Source organism: Peromyscus maniculatus, chromosome 23 (assembly GCF_049852395.1).
Source record: "Peromyscus maniculatus bairdii isolate BWxNUB_F1_BW_parent chromosome 23, HU_Pman_BW_mat_3.1, whole genome shotgun sequence".
Classification (NCBI taxonomy): Eukaryota; Metazoa; Chordata; class Mammalia; order Rodentia; family Cricetidae; genus Peromyscus; species Peromyscus maniculatus.
Window position 1 is genome coordinate 15,850,671 of NC_134874.1, and position 16,321 is coordinate 15,866,991.

Below are 16,321 nucleotides of genomic sequence, written 5' to 3' on the forward strand. Positions count from 1 at the left end.
GAGCTCCAAAAATCACAGTAGAGCAACACTGTGGCAGGTACTTTTTACAACCAGTGAAAAAGTCACAGAATGCTCACCCCTGGGGTAGATGCGTGTGGGATTTCAGTTCCTGAATGTCAGACAGGTAGCACGTTTCCACAGCTTTCAATAATCGAATACATTGAAATTTCTGCAGTGAATTCACGAGTATAGGATATATAACGGCTATAAATAGCTTCACATGGACTATAAATAGCTCACCCCAGTTCACGCGGGACTCTGCTGCCAAATGAGCTATGACAAAGCACTTGGTTTTCAGAGCTCGTTCGCTCGCTCGCTCGCTCGCTCGCTCGCTCACTGGCTGTATTTGGGGTAGAGAGTAAGGCATTGTGGGTGTGCATGTCAACGTTCTCTCTATATGTCGTGAGCCAACTGTACATCAGGCCTGGCTCATCCTGCAACCCACATGGTTCTGAGTAGGGTTATGTGTGTCTTGCCCTTGAAACTCACCAGGCCCTTGGGCCTTGGGAGACAGTCCAAGGACATTAGTCACACATAAAGGCACAGGCACAGGCACACAGGCACACACACACACACACACACACACACACACACACACACACACACACACACCGGGAGGGGGGAGAGTGAGAGTGCACAATGCCTATAAAGTAACTGGGAAGGCTGGGTGCAGAGGGACAAACAGGGAAGGAGAGCCCAGTTCTGGGATAAAGCCTGGGCAACATCCTATGGTCACCTGTTGAGTGATGAGGGGCAGCATAAGGAATGATCGGCTGGGGTCAGCCGAGTACAGCTTTCTAGTTTCTGTACAGAGCAGGGGATGGAGCAGCGGGCATGGGTCAGCCCTCGGTGGGGCAGCCCCTGAGCCGGTTGGCCTGGGGAGCCGGCTGACTGGCCCGGGGAGCCGGCTGACTGGCCTGGGGAGCCGGCTGACTGGCCCGGGGAGCCGGCTGACTGGCCTGGGGAGCCGGCTGGCTCGGGGAGCCGGCTGGCCCGGGGAGCTGCGTCTCTACTGGCATCGATCACTACAGGCTATTCAAGGCTTTGGTGGGGAGCTGGGGGTCTGGGAAAGAGAACATGAAGCTTCAGGGCTTCGTGGTGGTGTCTCTCAAACGTCTGCTCACTGTTGTGTGAAACTGTTGACGTGTACAACACAATAGAGGAGCTTACATGGGTGGGCCCCCTTCCTCCAGAAATGCCTCCATATCCCAGGGGAATCCTTCTAAACAGGAACCTTTGTGGGTCCATCCTTAGTGCAGTTGTGACCTTTCAGATGCTCTTTCAAGAGGGGCTCAGGGGTTGGAGGGAAGAGCCCAGAAAGTGCACTGAAGGCTTCTCTTGATGAGGAGGCATGGTATCAATGGCAGACGCAGGCGTTGACGTCAGGATGGAGGTTCTAGTCACAATTCCACCCCTCATTGGTCAGGGTCAGGTTACTGAGAGTTTGATCCTTAGTTGCTGTGTTTATAAAACCGGATGTCCCATAGAGGGGGACCAGGAGAAATAAAAGGGCAGTGTTGAGTACCCGGCATGTAGCTCTCAAGAAGGTGGCCACCATGACGACAGTGACGGGCGACAGTCTAACGGAGAGGCTCCCCGCTCTCACACTCCCACCGCTCTTTAAGTCAGCGGTTCTCAACCTGTGCACGGCAGTCCCTCTGAGGGAGGGCCACCTATCAGATGTCCTGCATATGAGGTATCTACATCACGATTCATCACAGCGGCAACATTACAGTTGTGAGGTAGCGACACAAAGCATTGTATGGTCGGGGGTCACCACCCCGTGAGGAACTGTATTAAAGGGTCGCAGTGTTAGGGAGGTGGAGACGCACTGGTCTAAGCAGTCAAGGCTGAAGTAACTCGTTGGTTTGTTAGTAATTGGTCACTCTGTGTCACCACCAGCCTCCCTGATGCCTCGCTCACACCTCCAGCCACACTTTAAACAATCGGGAAGGAACCTTTCCTACTGCAACTGAAGCGTGGCAATGACAGACTTGGCTAAGGTCATCAAAGGAGTCAGTGACAAGGAAGGATTAGAACTCTCCATTGTACGCACAAAGAACCAGCAACTCCATTCCAGCTAACAACACCCTGACGCCAAGGGCCACAGCGGCGTCCTCTTGAGCACTCCAGGTCACAGGTGTTAAGGAGCACCCAGTGGCCCGGCCTGGTGGGCGTATCAGGGCAGGGGAGCAAAGGGGGAGGACAAGAAGGAGAGGGGGTGGCTGGGGTACAGAGAACTGAGTCATCTCCCAACTGGTCCAAGCCCATCGCACACAGTCTGGCTCCTCTGTCTTTGGCGGGGAGCCGGGGGCTATTCTGGGAAGCTCTGCACACAGCCTGTCACTTCCCTGCCAGGCTGACTGGGTCAAAAACAAAACCAGCCCAGCAACAGCCCTGTGTCAACAGGGTGGGAGGTGAGGAGGCGCTGAACAGCCCGGAACAGAACAGCAGGAACGGGGAGAGTCGGGGGAGGTGGGGGGGCACAGTCACTCCCACCCTGAAAAAAAGGGGGTTGTGCAGCAGGAAAAAAGCAAACGAAAACTGAGTTGAAGGTCACAGAGCATTGTGGCAAAGACTGGGGTCAGACAGACCAAAGTTCAAAGGCAAGGTGTGTGTGTGTGTGTGTGTGTGTGTGTGTCTCTGTGTATGTGTGTGTGTATGTGTGTGTGTGCATGTGTGGATGTATGTGTATGTGTGTGTGTGTCTGTGTGTGTCTCTGTGTATGTGTCTGTGTGTGTCTGTGTATGTGTGTGTGTGTCTGTGTATGTGTGTATGTGTGTGTGTGTATGTGTGTGTATGTATGTGTGTGTATGTGTGTATGTATGTGTGTGTATGTGTGTGTGTGTGTGTGTGTGTGTGTGTGTGTGTGTGTGTGTGTAATTTCCTGGCAATGGAACCCAGGACCTTAGTATATGCTAGGCAAGCACCCTACCACTGAGCTACATGCCCAGCCCCAAGCTCTGTCTTTGAGAAAGTCGCTGAATTGTTCTAGGGCTCATTACCTGCATGCAGGGACATCAGTCTCAGAACTAGGGGAATAAACACTGTTAGGATGTCACAGTAGGTATTAGGCACATGTCTAGAGTTAACTGTTATCTGCTGTCCACTTCTGTCCTCAAGTGCCCTGGTCACCCATCAAGACCCTGCCCGATCAGGGCCACCTTAGTGGGCAGCCCATCTAGAGTCCTTGCCTTACAGGCACGAGCTGCCCGGGGCAGCTGAAGTCCTTGTACAGTGGAACAAAGCCCTTGCCCATTCTTGTGTGACCACAGTGATGACCATAGCATCTGCCCAACCAGTCTGTGAGACCTAGTCCAAGGGGCTACCCTGCATCCAGGGAATCAGAAGAGAAAGGAACAGGAAGTCCTCACCCCAGCAATACCGTCACAGAGGACACAGCCGTGCTCAGCTGAGCAAAAGCTGCTGCTGCTCTTAGGTTCCAGGGGTGGAGGACAGTGCCCCACCCAGAACAGAGGTGCAGCAACAGCTGCAGTGACGGAGTTGGGGAGGATCTGGCAGCGGAGGACAGAGATCCAAGGCCAGGCTTTGCATCTGTGTGAGAAGCTGCCACAAACTGTCACAGGTGATTATGTCTTTGACAGATGAGAGGAAAGGACTCGGGGAGGGAAGGGACATGCCTGTGGTCACCCAGCAAGTGGGCGTGAGGCCTGGCAACGGGCTCCAACAGGACTGAGGTTCTCAGCATGTTGTGTACTATGTCCTGGGTGAGAAACCGGCCCCGGGCAGCAAAGACACAGGCTAAGAGAGGCTAGGATAGGTAGAACTCTCTAGAATGAAGTCTTTACACTGGAGCTAAGGGGGGCTTGGAGGTCTGACCAGCCCTGCCAGATGTCCAGCTCTGTACTTTCTTACCAGGCTCTCTAAAACTCCAGGGTTGGATTAGGAAACAGGCAGGTGAGAACAGCCCAAATGTCTACTGATGGGTGAGTAAAGAGATGTCTATCCATGCAAGAAAATATGACTGGGTTTTAAACAGGAAGAAATTCTGTCACAGGCTACAACACAGATGAACCCTGAGTTGTAGCTGGCTCCTCCCCAACCTAGCACAGCCCACGGGAGAATATATGGACAGTGTCCTCCCTCCTGCTGCCACGAGGTGTATGGTGTTCCTCATCTAAGACAGGCCTGGGCTCTTGCACACGACAAATGTACTGATATCAGGCGACAAGTCCACTGAGGGCCAGCAGCTCCGGATATCAGAGCTACATTCGAGGCTAGCATCAGCCAGCCAGAGAGGAAACAGCTTCTGAGGGGCTGGACAGGAGGTAGCACTTCCAAACAGGGCAGGAGAGGCCCAGCACACAGGGCCTGTGGTCGTGAATGCCTTGGGCACTAGACAATCGTGGTCATGCTTCCCACCCCATAAACCCACAGATGAGCCAGGAGCAGAGCTTGGGCCAGGCTTGCAGGGAGGCACTCAGGATCTGAGGCTGGCTCCACCGCCGCCGTTTTTCTTCGATGGTCTTGGGAGTCCCTGGCCTCATCCCTCAGCTGTCAGGTGGGGCTTGAACCTCCAGGAGGAGCACAGAGAGAGCTCGACAGATGGGAGGCCCCTCTCCACAGCCTACCCTGCAGGAGGTGCTCAGTCACCTCTGGGGACCGGGCTGCTCACCACCCCCTAAGGTGTTACAAGAAAGCTCGTATGCTCAGCAGCTTGCCTCCTTGGAACTCAAGCCTGGTTCTCATCAGCACTTTAGAGTCCCCTTGGGTCCTTCTTTGGGGGACAACTTGACAGAGAACTGAATGGCACACCCTCTCCTGCTCTCTCATTCTATTCTCAGAGGCAAATTAACTTAGCTAGCAATGGACCGGAAGCTGCCAGAAGCACCTGCTCTTTCTCCTAGGACTAGCTCCCAGGCTGTTGTTCCTTAGCTAGTGCAGCTGCTTGTCCTTTGGGGGACATTCTGCCTGCTGGGTATAATAGGAGTAACGTTCCCCCACTGCCCCAAGTTCCTATCTATGTGGATGTCAGAATGGAACCTTATTTGGAAATGGGATCAAATTATTTGCAAATAATGGATCAAGACGACTTTCTAATAACATCATACTGATTTAGAGTGGGCTCAAAATCTAACTAACAACGGCTGTCTTTGGAGGAAGGGAAAGAAGATGGAGTCACAGAGGTGGAGGCTGTGTGAAGATGGAGACAGAGGGGACCACAAGCCGAGGACGTCCTGGAAACACCAGAAGCGGGGAGAAGCTAGGAGGCTGCGCATCAGAGCCATCAGAGGTTGCGTGGCCAAGCAGACACACAACTCCAGACTTGCGGCTAGAGCAGCGTTGAAATAAGTTAGCAGCTTCAGCACGGTGTCATGGCATGCAGCCCCAGGAACTAGTTAGTGCCTTGGGCTTCTGGCCTGGAGAGACAACATCCCCCCAGGCTTCCCCATGTCTACCAGGCAGTCTTTCTGCTCTGAGTGCACTGGGAGAAAGGACCACTGCTGCTCTATCTGTGAGAACAACCTCAGCACTTGGGCAGGGCTGTGCCAGCCTGTTGCTGGGTTGTTACCAGGGCTGTGGTCCAATTAACTTGGGCCACTTAGGGAGCCTTCCCATGCTAACGAGAATCCAGTCTGTGTTCAGGCTGCTAAGACACTTAAGGGGAATTGGCCACTCGGTCCATAGCACGCTGACTGCCCTCCAGCCTCTCTACTCCCCCCGCTTCCGGTCCTGGCCTTTTATAGGGCCTTGTGTTTGTAGGTCACGCCAGACGTTGCCAGAAATCCTGATGTGCACCAGCCCTATGCCAACAGCTTTCAGACCTGACACAGGGAGAAAGGGAAGCGTCATATGCGGCCCAAGACATGCAGGACTTCCCAGCCTCCCCCTTGGCTCTCAATCTGCTTCCAGTTAAGAACTCTCAGAATCAGGGAGGGCAGTAGTCGAGGCTTCTGGAAGCTTTAGCAGGGGTTTCTCTCAGAACTCACATGGTGGAAGGGAGGAACCGAATCCCTCAGGTTATCCTCGAACCACCACAGGTGCACTGGGGCACACTTACGCCCTCCATCTCCGTGCAAATAACCAAATAAATGTAATTTGAAGAAAGTTCACTCTTGCCTGTGCCATGCTCCTGGAATCACATCTCCAAGGGAGGCTCAGCGGCCTGAGTTTTAAATACATCTCCCCAGGGGATGGAGAAACCCCTGGGGACTGACAGCCAGGGGCTGGACCGACTCTTTCGTGTACAGAGAGACACAGAGGCAGGACAGGCCTGGAAAGGCTGCCTGGCCACTGTCCCCATGGCCTGGAGTCCTCCATGCTGGTCTCTCTGTCTGGGGAGCACACTCCTTACCCTTTCCCGGTCCCTCGGCACCATGTGCCGACTTTGCTCTTGGCTATCACTGGCCTACCCTTCGGCCATGTGTTTGCCTTTGAGTCAGGCCCTGAGCCTTATTCAAAGTGGTTCCCCAGGGTTTGGCCAGAGCGGTTGTTCAACAAACTAAGGTGCCCGGTAAATACTGGTTAGGAAAATGATTTTAATTCCAAACCCTGTTCCTGAATAGTTCTCTGACCTTGGGAAGGTCACTCAACTCTTACGATCCATACGGAACAGATTCTGGCTATCTGCCCTACCCATGTCATAGGCCTCAGTAAGAGTAAGCTGACGGCAGACCAGGCACAGGGCAAGGTGGCAGAGAGGCCTCAGCCTGCACACTGAACATCATACAGTGGACAGATGGCACCAAGCCTGAGAAGCCCAAGGTGTGAGACCCAGCCAGGGGACTAGAGAGGACAGGAGCAGCGGAGGGAGCCTGGAGAGCAGATAAGTCTCCAAGATGAGGTCGACAGGTGGGTCCTGGGAGCTCCGCTCACTTCCTCCCCACAGAGATGGGGGTCGGGGAGAGACAGCCGCATCTTGTTCCTGCCCTTGCATAGTCCACTGGAAAGCCCCTGAATGCTGCCAGGCTACAGACAGGAGGTCACATCAAACTGTGGCCTGAGGCTGGGTTTGTGCTGGCCATACCCAAAGGCCCAGGGTTGGAGAGCCAGCAGCACCACGGTCACTTCTAGCTGCTAGTGTTCTCAGGGCAACTGTGTGGGTATGGGCACCAAAAAGGTCTGTCCCTGCAGAGGCCTCTTGGAGCCCTAGGGGGGCAACCAAAGGAATCCACTTCTGTGCTGAGGCTGGAAGCAGAGCTACCTGTGGGAGGAGATATAACTTGGTGGGGGCCTCCTAACCTGGGCGGGAACGGCTCACACAAGGCCAGGCTCCTGCTGAGGAGGATCTGAAGGAGCCTAGGTCTGAGCCCATCTATATCATCTCAAGGCTACCAGCTGGTTCTTCAGCCCAGGCTAGCTACCGAGGGGCATCTCTGAGGGCTAGGCAGCAATATGTCCTCTAAGGATCTTCCCACCCTACACATCCCAAGTATCCGCAGCTGTGACTTCACGTGATGTGGGAAAAGCTTCCCGGGTCTCTGTGTTGGTTTCTCCCTCTAACACGCCCTGACCTGGGAGCCATGGAGCAACAGGCAGGAGCAGATCGAACTCTGCAGTATAAAGACAGAGGGCTGTGGGTAGCAGAGCGGGGACAGAAAAGCCACTCCTCTGCTCTGAGCCCAGGCTGCTAGCCGGGGACTCAGTGTGACTACTGGCCTCTGCTGCTTCTCTGGGCCTGTGGAGGCTTCTTTGCACTGTGGCTGTACCTGAGCTCCAGCAGGGAGACACCGAGCTGCTCCCTGGATCCTGAGATGGAGGACGGTCAGACCTGAGGGCAGGTGAGCACCAGTGCGCACCTCAAGGCAAGCCTGGTCTAGGGAATACACTGGAGTCTGTACAGACCGTTTGGAGGGCCTGGCCTGGCCTCTATACTAGGGCAAACTTTGATACAGAATGGACATTTGGAGGTAGGCCCTGAGAAATTATAACCTGTTCCTGTACTCCTCTGATGATCAGTAGATACCTGGAGTTGCATACAGAATGAGGGACAGTGGGGACAATCGCCTTGTTCTACACATCAAGAAGCTAAGGTACAATGGAATTCAGCAGGTCCCACGAGTCACACAGCTAGGACTCGAACCTGGGTCTGTGTGGCTGCCACTCTCTCTGTGTAGCTTTGTGCCTTTCCCAGAACTCACTCTGTAGTCCAGGCTGGCCTTGGACTCACAGAGATCCGCCTGGCTCTGCCTCCTGAGTGCTGGGATTGAAGGCGTGTGCCACCACCACCCGGCTGCAAGAATGTTTTAAAAATTAACTAATTCCCTACTCCCTGCCTAAGCAGCCCTTGACAAAGCCTGCTCACAGCCATAGGCTGCCATCAGGGGTGTTCCCACACCTAGAAAGCTGTGAGATACTTTCCAGGGGCACTACCATGGAAGAGAGTGTGCTGCAGAAATGCTATGCCTTTTGTCCTCTACAGGCTTGCAAGGATACTAACCCTAGTGTACAAACCAGGAAAGAGGCTCTGAGAGGCCAAGGGAATCTCCAGGACTGCACGAACAGGCTGCTGATGGCAGAGCAGGGACAAGGCCAGGGCCTTTGGACTTGCTTTTGGAACTAGTGAAGGGTGTGGTTGCTATAGCAACAAGGTGGGAAAACTGAGGCAAGGAATGGGTAGTAGCATACTAACAGAGTTAAGCTGGTATCCCTTTCCCTCCCTCTCCCAACATTCCCGACCCCAGCATTTTGCACAGTTCTTTCATTTCCACCGAGCCTGGTTTTGTCAATGGACAGTAGCAGCTCAGAGAAGTTCCTATGGAACAGAGCAGGACTCCAGACTCCTGAGCTGTGGCTAGTACTCGCTTTAACAGTTTTCAAGACTCTGAGATGGGACATTTATGTGAAAGGAGCTCACAGCAATGAGTGGAAAACAATGCCCACCTTACAGGGGACCCACTACTGCATGCTGCTTACAGGGAACCCACTACTGCATGCTGCTTACAGGGAACCCACTACTGCATGCTGCTTACAGGGGACCCACTACTGCATGCTGCTTACAGGGGACCCATTATGCATGTTGGACCCCCCCCAAAAAAAGTAAACAAGCCAACAAAGAACCAGCACCCAGTCCTGACAACAGTGTAAGACCCAGCCTTCTCTCACCTAGCACGTGAAAGGGCCACTCTGGGCAACGGAGCCTGACTCCTGAGCCCAGACCCTGGACCCCAACCCTGTTGAGGGGAAACTGCCTCAGGCTGGTAACCTAGAAGATGCAGCCTCTGTCCTCATGGCTCCCTCACCTCATCCCAGGGCTGTCACCTCCAGTTTTTATTCATTTCACCTCTGAAGGATTCTTTAGGGTAAGAACACTTGTGTGTCACCCCGTATTCTATCAACCTTTTAGGAAGAGTCCTCATGTGTCTATGGCTTAAAAAAAATATCTTTTCTCATAATCTCCAATTTTCAGAAAAACTATAAAACGAAAACAAGGACTGCCGTGTATCTACCAAGAACTGCTGATTACTCGCCTTTTGCGTGGCCTCCTTTATGTCTGTGCCCTCTCCCCATGTGTGTGTCTAAATGGGTGTGTATCTGTCCTGGCCCATGAAAGATGCGACTGCAATGCTTTGCCTACAACAGCCCAACCACCTCCACCACTGCCGAGACACACTGTCCACTTCCAAGCACTTCACATTTGTCCTGACTGTCAGGCATGTGAGGCAGACAGTGGTATCTCCCTGTTACAGACAGGAAACTGAGGCACAGGTCCCGTGATGAACACAGCCTCTCCTACCACATAAGCCACTGATATCTAAGACCCCAGTATAAGGGAAACAGACCGCAAACACACACACATAGACAGCCTTCCAGACCGTGGGACAACATCTAAAGGAGAATCGTACTGAGTCTATAGCAGAATCAAAGCGGTGGGGTGGGGGGCAGGTGTCCGTGTGTGCTGTATTCTCTGCTTCATAGCTGAATCTTGAACTGGGAAGGGGCCATGAGTGGAGGGTGGGCTGGGCCCAGGGCTTCCTCCCACTGCCACTCCCAAGCCTCCTCCTCAGACAGCTGGGGCCGAGGGAAGGGAGGCCAGTGCGACAAGCGCTGCCTTCCTGGGGCCCCTCTGCTTGCTTAGCTGACCCCTGCAGGCTTCCTCCCAAGGCAAGAGCCAGGTCTGGTCTTCACCTGCAGCCACGGGCCTGCCACACAGAGCAGCTGTACACGTGAGTGGTGAACGAGTTAGTCCAGAGAGCTGAGTGCTGGCTCTAGCTTCATGGCGCAGGCTGCTCAAACCCCGAGATGCTTGTGAGCTTGTAAAATGGAGTGTCTGCACAGCATCCGATGAGATGGGATGCTGAAGGTACCCATGCACCGGTCAGGAAGACTCCAGGACAGTCAACACAAAAACATCTGCCCAGAGCTTCTCTGGAAACTGAGCCAGTAAATGGAAAAGGGCTTGGAAGCCAGGGTGCCCAGACATCCAAAAATGAGCAACGTAGATGTACACACAGACACACACGCACACACAGAAAACACACACACATATTACATATAACACACAAACACCCCACAAGCACACATACATGAATCACCACACAAATATCTACATGCTCACAGAACACTACACATGAGCACACACACACATGCTTACACATATCCCAGTGCATACACAAACACACCATCCATAGCATATCACACATATACACATCAGTACACCATTCATATGCACAGAGCACCAATACCCACATACATACATAACATATATCACATATATAATATTTATATACATCCTCACATATAACAAACCATATACATTCCACAGATGTGTACATTTGTACCCTCACATTCACACACAAAACACCATAAACACCACACTTTCAGAGCCGTGTAGATACACATATTACACATATACTACAAATACAATGGACATACTACACACACACACATCTTGAACATGGCTCACATGCAAACACACAACACACTACACATGCCACAAATTATACAGGAACATACCATACATATGCACATACCTCCACATAACATACCACGGTCATACAAATACCAAATATACACATGCACACAGCCCCAATCATTCACATCACAGGTACTACACACACACACACACACACACACACACACACACACAGAGATCACACATATATACACACAAATAAATGTATGTGCCCACACATCCACATCCACACATAATGTAAATGTTTCACAGGCTACACACCTATATGTACAGTTACACACAAAAAAACACATAGGCAAGCACATGCCTCACATTTATACACACATCACAAACCACACATGCAATGCACTCTCAGATGCACATACACTACACATGCACACATATCAGACACTCGTACATACACACCACTCACGGAGGCTTGTGTCTCAGCACATCCTAAGCTTATCAGTCTCTCTCTGATACCTCTTCAGTCAGTGAGCATCTGCAGAAGAACATGCCAATCTCTGTAACCCCCCGGAGAGAGGGACAGGAGAAGAGGGGTGGACACGGACAATCTGCCTCGCTCAGGTGAGACAGTGGGCTGACAAGAAAGGAGGACAGGCACAAGTGTGTGATGCTGGGGACAGTTACTAAGATCATACGAGCATGAGCAGAATGTCAGCAGATATATGAGCTCCGGCAGAAGGGACAGGTGTTTGTGTGATATGCACATAAATGCGTACACATGTGTGTGCAGATGCAGGAACAGGCTGAACGAGTGTTGCATGTGTGCATGCATGTAGACATGTGCGTGAGTGCACGAGGATATGAGCATGTGTGCATGCATATGTATGTGTGTGTCCAAGGAAATCACAAGAGCACAGGGAAGTGTTGAACTCAGGAGCTTCCTTCTTCCTGCACACTTGGGGTCATTCAGTTAATAGCCCCCAAGAGACTTTTCAAGAGCTGAAGACAGGGTGCTCTAGGAGGGGACAGAGGTTCAGCCTCCAGAGAGACGCTGTCCCGAGCCCCAGGACTCTCACCAGGGGCAGAGCTGCCTGTCTTGCCTGGGCACAGCCTGGGTGGTCAACCTAGCATGGGAGAAATGAATCACACTTTCTCCTTACAGCGTCAGGGCTTCACGAGGTCTGTGTGAGCCACAGGCTCCCCAGCTTCCCGCCATCCCTTCCCTGAATCCCGGCGCTCCTGTCAAATTAAAGAAGAAAGAACCACTCACCGCCTGAAAGCCAGCCAATACGGTGATTATTCCACTTTTCCTGGAATGAGCCTTCCACACTCTCGCTGGCTGAAGCCATCGGCAGCCAGGGTTCCCACCTCTCCAAGCTGCTCTCACACCCTCTGCAGCTCCCCAAGATGCTTTCAAGTAAGTCAGCACTCTGTGCGATCTTGCAATCACAATTACACTTGAGAGCATCCACTAAGCAAGGACTGGGGTGGGAGGAGGCAGGGCTGGAGGGCGGCACTCAGGGTCCACCTGGGATGCAAGCAGTGGGAGGTGGAGCCTGCCTCCCCTCCTGAGCTCAGCTCTGGCTGTCCTTTCTGAATGGGTCCGGTCCTGGGGGAGCATGAAAGACTCCAGGACAGAGGGACCTGGCTGTGATAGCAGCGGTGACGGTGGCAGGACTGGACCAGCCTCCCACAGAAGCTAAGAGCAGAGGGGAGAAAGGGGCTTGCTTGCCTTTACGCGTCACATCATATTTTCCGTTCTTAGACAAACAAAACAAAACCAGCGCACGGCGGCCTCCCCAGCATCATCAGCTCGTAAACCCATCAGAATTCACAGCCAGCCAGCAAACCCAGACATGGGTAATGCCATTAAGAAGCCTGCACAGCACCAGATGCCAGGAGGGCCTCGGTGAGTGCAGAGCCTGGGAGCTCTGCTGTGTCTGCAGACACACAGACTCCTTGCCCTGCCCATCAGGGCTGTTTTCCTGCTCGGAAGGAAGCACCAGGAACACAGAGTCTGCGGCGGCTCTCACACAGTTTTAAAGAAAGGGGCTATGGGGGAGATACACCCAACCACAGAGCTACACAGGCCTTGAGCTGCTGTCGAGGTTCTGATGCCAGTATTAAAGCAATCTGTCAGGGAGAATGTGGAATCAAAAGCAATCAGGTGGCCACGGCCTGACTTATCAACACGATCTTGAGTCTACTATCCTCTAGTCACTCGGAGAGCTATGGTATATCTCACCCTTAGCCTCATATCACCTGACGACTCGGGTCCAGACCCGAAGGGCTCAACTCCTCTGGAGGTGGCCCCCTGAACTGTGCACCTCTTTCAGAGTTGGATACGGATTCCCTGAAACCACACCAAACTTTGATGCTCCCCATGAGTCAGACAGGGCTACTTGGTGTGCGTTTTTCTATTTAAAGATCAGACAGGGCTTACACGCAGACACCATTCAAGCCTGTAGCTTCTAAGAACTGGGTGCTAAATCCGGTCTCTTCGGCCCTCACTTTCCATCAACACAGGAGATGTTCTTGTTGACAACCGAGGGTTCTTTTTTCCACTGCCAGCTGCACAGGAAGGAGCAGCAATCGGGGAGCTGCCTGCCCCCCTCCCCCCGGGCTGGGCTCTGGAGGGGTCAACATCACCAACTCCCTCTCTGAATCCACGCCAGGGTGAGAGGAGATGCTCACCCACCGTTCTTAGAATCCCATTTGAAACCAGCTGTGCTGAGTGGCAGTCCCAAGCCAATAGGGGCGTCGGAAGGTGGACACGGGACACACCTGCAGGACCAGTCCACCTGAAGCCAGCTGGGAGATGAGTCTGCTGACATCACCCTCTTGAAATCTTGGTGGAGGGACAAAACATCCCCACGCTGAGTGCCCATTTTCAGAGGATTAAGGACTAGTCAGTCAGAAAGCCAGGCAGCCTGTAGCCAGAGCTCTGCCCACTGGGGGACACGTGAGCGGCTCTAAATTTCCTCCTTTCCTTGGGGCGACCACGCTCCAGGAAAGCAGCCTATTCGTGCTCTAGCTATCACAGGCAAAACTGGAAGTGCAGCGCCACACCGGCCCCCCGGCCCCCAGAGGAAGACCGGAGCTGGGCTACTCAGGAGAGGAGCTGGGCACCCTAACTCTGCTCCAGCAGGCAGTGCTCAGGCAGGACAGGACAGGCCTCTCCCTGCAGCTCTCCCTCTACCCCAGCTTTTCGAAGAGAAAGCAAACAGACCCTTGACCAGATGGAGCCTTCCTCGCTAATAAACCTAGCCTGAGGCTGAGACACGTTCGAGAAGAAGCAGAAAATTACCTTTCAGGAAGCCAACGTGAGGTAAGGGGGGGGGGGGCACAGAGTACCAGGGTCGGCCTCACGCAGCAGGAGCTGGCTGGGGCCCCGTTCAGCAGCCCCATCCTGTAGACTCTGCTGGCTGCCCATGTGCAGCAGGTCTCAGAGAGCCGCCCCCAGCCTGTAGCGCTGCTACGGACAGCTCCCGGCTGGAAGTGGCAGCACGCAGTCCCCTGGCTGCATGAGGAGCCACCAGGAGGGACAGCGAGGCAAAGAGGGAGGCAAGCGGGAGAGGAAGGGGTGGGGAGTGGAGCGGGAGGGCGGGAAGGAGGGAGAATTGATTCTCTCTCCTCCACTGGGACCACTGAGCTAAGTTGCCATGGAGAAAGGGGAGCCGCTGGCAGAGCTCAAGGCGGGCGGAGGAGCCATATGCCAGGGGAAGGCGTCAGCAGAGCCAATCCCACAGTTCTGCTGTGGCAACCTCCCCAAACAGGCCTTGGCCTGTGCACCAAGGCAGGGTGGGGCATGGCTGGACGGTGGGCGAAAACAGCCCTCCACTACCGCCACCCCGACGAAGAGGGAGGCCCAGGAAGCTTTCCTTCTCTTAGGTTTGCTCATCTATCCTCAGCTGGGACCCTGGACCTGCCTCTTCATGCCTCTGACCTCATGCTGCTCGCTCAGAACCCAAGGTCAAAGTCCCAGGAATAGAGACCCAGTCCCCTCCCCGGGCTTTTTAGAAGCACTGCCTCTCCTTGCCTCCTGTTTCTAAAACTCAGCCACCAAACCCTGAGTCATAGTTTCCCACCCTCAGGAAGGAGGGGATGCCCACCCACAGGAAGGCTTCTGTGGCCCAGAGCCACCCAGGCAGGAAGCCAAGATGGGAGGCTGCTGGGCACCTGCTGGTTAGAGAAGGGACCAGAGCATGGGCACCTGGACCAGGCCTACGTTGGGCTGCATCTCCCACCTGCACACTACCAACCTTGCAACTGCTGTGCAAACCCCACTGCAGGGCTGGCTTTGTCCCCAGCCTCACACACGCACGCAGGCAGGCAGGCACGCAGGCTTTGTGCTGCCGAGGTGGCTGGGGCAGCGCTGGAGCCTGGGCCGGAGTCGCCTTCTCCCTTTGGAGCTCACGGGGCCATTTCAAGTCTGGTCACATCTCTGTGCTTTCATTTCCTTGGTACAAACCGAGGCGAGCATTTTCTTTACCAAGCTGCTCTTCTGGGGCACCGTGATGCCGGCAGACTTATGGAAGGCTGAGGCTGCGGACGCTGCGTCCCTTCCTGCTCGGTTTGGAAGCATGGGGCAGCATCCAGCACCCTGCCTCCCCTGTGCACTTGGCTGGCAAACCTCAGGATAGACAGAGCCTGGAGCCAACAGCAGTGCCCCCAGGCCTGCTGCTCCTGAGGGACATCTGAGGGCTACCGTACCCAACCTTGCCTCCGAAGCCTGTAGCCAAGGAAACATTTCTTCCTAGCCTCCCCACACACAACAATTGGTTATGAAAATGTCCCTGCATATGAATAAGTCAGAAAAATGTTATGAGGAGCACATACGTGTATTCACTACCCAGATTTCTACTGTTTGCTCTCACTTTTCTAGTGTAAAATGCAGCACAGAACCCACCATTTTCATCCATCAGAGCACACACTGGAGTGGCACACCCGCCACGTCTATCTAGCTGCAGACATCTGCATCACCTGAGAGGCTCCCATGGAGAGCCATTCCATTACTGCTGCTCTCCAGCCCCTGGCCAGCACTCATCTGCTGTCCACAGACAGGCTTGCTCTCGGTGTTTCCTACCCATGGAACCTTCTGGACTGCCTTCTCTCCCTTCCCGTCACGTTCTCAGAGTCCATACAGCGTCGTGACCTATACAGTCACATTTATTGATCAGACAGAGCTCACTGTACACATCTACTCACCACAGGATGGCCATGTGGATTAGCTCTACATTTGGGTTATCCTCTTATTCTTCCCCTCAGAACCCAAGGAAGGGCTCTAGGCATTTAGTCTCTAAGCTACAAGCCCCCAGAGACCCTACACTGAATGTTTAATCACTTGACTTTCCAATCAGCAAAGCTCACCCATGCCTGACATGGGGGCGAAGGCAGAAGACTCCAAGTGGCCTCAGTTGCCTCCGTCCGAGGGAAGGGGCCAGCAGGGCAGGAGGACTCACAAGTGCCCCCACAACACACCTTCTGACAGATGAAGCC

At 53.7% G+C, this 16,321-nt stretch overlaps 1 protein-coding gene and 2 long non-coding RNA genes across 25 annotated transcripts in view; 2 read left to right on the top strand and 1 right to left on the bottom strand.

Annotated features, from left to right (window-relative positions):
- Pitpnm2 (phosphatidylinositol transfer protein membrane associated 2) overlaps positions 1 to 16,321 on the bottom strand; it is a 133,570-nt gene that overhangs the window by 58,934 nt on the left and 58,315 nt on the right. The window contains exon 1 of one of the 23 annotated variants that reach the window (XM_042267755.2): positions 14,130 to 15,109. The exons of the other annotated variants lie outside the window; for them this stretch is intronic. The gene's annotated coding sequence lies outside the window, so the exon portion shown is untranslated. Of the gene's footprint in view, positions 1 to 14,129; positions 15,110 to 16,321 lie in introns of those variants that run through there. 23 annotated transcript variants of the gene reach the window in all.
- Positions 3,139 to 6,074, top strand: LOC143270468 (uncharacterized). Its single transcript, XR_013047643.1, has 2 exons — positions 3,139 to 3,586; positions 5,121 to 6,074. It is a non-coding gene; the product is annotated as an uncharacterized LOC143270468 (long non-coding RNA).
- On the top strand, positions 10,169 to 12,978 carry LOC143270467 (uncharacterized). The gene is made up of 3 exons (XR_013047642.1): positions 10,169 to 11,443; positions 11,985 to 12,239; positions 12,588 to 12,978. It is a non-coding gene; the product is annotated as an uncharacterized LOC143270467 (long non-coding RNA).